Raw genomic sequence first — 3,059 nt, 5'->3', positions numbered from 1 at the left:
CTTTCTAAATTCCACATATATGCGTTAGTATACTATATTGGTGTTTTTCTTTCTGGCTTACTTCACTCTGTATAATAGGCTCCAGTTTCATCCACCTCATTAGAAGTGATTCAAATGTATTCTTTTTAATGGCTGAGTAATATTCCATCATGTATATGTACCACAGCTTCCTTATCCATTCATCTGCTGATGGGCATCTAGGTTGCTTCCATGTCCTGGCTATTATAAACAGTGCTGTGATGAACATTGGGGTGCACGTGTCTCTTTCAGATCTGGTTTCCTCAGTGTGTATGCCCAGAAGTGGTATTGCTGGGTCATATGGCAGTTCTATTTCCAGTTTTTTAAGAAATCACACTGTTTTCCATAGTGGCTGTACTAGTTTGCATCCCCACCAACAGTGTAAGAGGGTTCCCTTTTCTCCACACCCTCTCCGGCATTTATTGCTTGTATGCTTTCTGATCGCAGCCATTCTGACGGTGTGAGATGGTCCCTCATTGTGGTTTTGGTTTGCATTTCTCTGATAATGAGTGATGCTGAGCATCTTTTCATGTGTTTGTTAGCCAACTGCATGTCTTCTTTGGAGAAATGTCTGTTTAGTTCTTTGGCCCATTTTTTGATTGGGTCATTTATTTTTCTGGAGTTGAGCTGCAGGAGTTGCTTGTATATTTTTGAGATTAATCCTTTGTCTGTTGCTTCATTTGCTATTATTTTCTCCCAATCTGAGGGCTGTCTTTTCACCTTGCTTATAGTTTCCTTTGTTGTGCAAAAGCTTTTAAGTTTCATTAGGTCCCATTTGTTTATTTTTGCTTTTATTTCCAATATTCTGGGAGGCAGGTCATAGAGGATCCTGCTGTGATTTATGTCAAAGAGTGTTTTGCCTATGTTTTCCTCTATGAGTTTTATAGTCTCTGGTCTTACATTTAGATCTTTAATCCATTTTGAGTTTATTTTTGTGTATGGTGTTAGAAAGTGTTCTAGTTTCAAAAATATGGAAAACTTCATGAATTTGCATGTCATCCTTGCGCAGGGGCCATGCTAGTCTTCTCTGTATCATTCCAATTTTAGTATATGAGCTGCCAAGGTGAGCACTATTTTCCTGTTATAATCTATGCCTCTCTCACTGGGTTGAAGACATCAGTCTTGACATCCAGCATAGCTGGATGGTTTGTTGTTATTTAGTCACTAAGTCGTGTCTGACTGTTTGTGTTCCCGTGAACTGTAGCCTGCCAGCCATCTCTGTCCTTGAGATTTCCCAGGCAAGAATACTAGAGTGGGTTGCCATTCCTTTCTCCAGGGGATCTTCCTGACCCAGGGATCGAATCCACATCTCCTACATTGGCAGGCAGATTCTTTCCTGCTGAGCAACCCAGGACACCCAGCTGGATGGCTTGAGGTAGGTTAAAAATCCTACCTCTGCCTCTTGCTACCTGTTAATAGATGAATGGAAGCAACTTAACCTCTTTGAGACTGTTTCGTCATCTACAAAATGGGTATGATAATAATGCCATTGCTTTATACCTGCATCAGCGCTGTAATGTGTGTAAGATGCTTGGCACAGACTGAACATTCAACATTGGTAGTTACTATTATTAATTATTATTATTAACATGGCCCTTTGTATACCCTTCCATGCATTATAGTATCAGTACAGTTTAGTTTAGTCACTCAGTTGTGTCCGACTCTTTGCGACCCCATGAACCACAGCACGCCAGACCTCACTGTCCATCACCAACTCCCAGAGTTTACCCAAACTCATGTCCATCGAGTCGGTGATGCCATCCAGCCATCTCATCCTCTGTCATCCCCTTCTCCTCCTGACCCCCATCCCTCCCAGCATAAGGGTCTTTTCAAATGAGTCAGCTCTTCACATCAGGTGGCCAAAATATTGGAGTTTCAACTTAAACATCAGCCCTTCCAATGAACACCCAGGACTGATCTCCTTTAGGATGGACTGGTTGGATCTCCTTGTAGTCCAAGGGACTCTCAAGAGTCTTTTCCAACACCACAGTTCAAAAGCATCAATTTTTCGGCGCTCAGCTTTCTTTATAGTCCAACTCTCACATCCATACATGACTACTGGAAAAACCATAGCCTTGACTAGATGGACCTTTGTTGACAAAGTAATGTCTCGCTTTTTAATATGCTCTCTAGGTTGGTCATCACTTTCCTTCCAAGGAATAAGCATCTTTTAATTTCATGGCTGCAATCACCATCTGCAGTGATTTTGGAGCCCCCCAAAAATAAAGTCAGCCACTGTTTCCACTGTTTGATAACAATGTTTAATAATTATATAGCAATTCTATTATATAATAATATTATATATATATATATATATATATATATATATATATATAAACTCTCTTCTCTCCTAATGAACCAGATTTTTCTTGATGGCAAGGATCAGGTTTGGTTCATCTATGCCCTCCCCCACCAAATGATTGCTGGGAGAGCTTGTAGGTGGTCAGTCTTCAATAAATATTGAAAAATTTGGTTTTGCAAAAATAGCCGTATCTCTTATTTTGTCATCTGTAAAATGGAGATCAGATCATACCAAAGTCACCTTCAAGACCTCTTTCATTTCCAACAGCATCAGTCCATGAGCCCAGATTGCAACATAAAGTCGGGTCCATTGGTCATGGTACAGCATGACTCTGTGTGTGTGTGTGTGTGTGTGTGTGTGTGTGTGTGTGTGTGTGTGTGTGTGTGTTTGTGTGTGTGTGTGTGGGGGGGGGGGCAGGATACAATAAATCTCCAGATGTACCCTGTGGCTCTTGATTGCTGCTGGGCTGGGCTTCCTGTTCTGACTTTGAAGATGGTATGTTACTTTAGGAAGTAATTCTTTTCCCTAAAATTGAAAATTAGTACTTTCCTTGAACATCATTAATAGAGGCATGTACTCTGGATTTAAATTGCTTGTGTTCAAATCCCACATCTACCTCTTATTCTTTGTGTGGCTCCAGGAAAAGTGACTTAGTTGCTCTCTGCCTCTGTTTCCTCAAGAGTGAAATGGGATGGCCAGAGTCATTGGGTGGATTTAGTAAGTTATTAGAGGTACTTAG

At 40.8% G+C, this 3,059-nt stretch overlaps 1 non-coding gene across 1 annotated transcript; it reads right to left on the bottom strand.

The window, feature by feature from the left end:
* Positions 1 to 982: 982 nt before the first annotated feature.
* LOC136165651 (U6 spliceosomal RNA) lies at positions 983 to 1,089 on the bottom strand. The gene has a single exon (XR_010662655.1). It is a non-coding gene; the product is annotated as a U6 spliceosomal RNA (small nuclear RNA).
* Between the last annotated feature and the right edge of the window lie 1,970 nt (positions 1,090 to 3,059).

Source organism: Muntiacus reevesi, chromosome 3, assembly GCF_963930625.1.
Source record: "Muntiacus reevesi chromosome 3, mMunRee1.1, whole genome shotgun sequence".
Taxonomy (NCBI): domain Eukaryota; kingdom Metazoa; phylum Chordata; class Mammalia; order Artiodactyla; family Cervidae; genus Muntiacus; species Muntiacus reevesi.
Note: the sequence above shows the minus strand (reverse complement) of the source record. Positions and strands in the feature narration are given on the sequence as shown.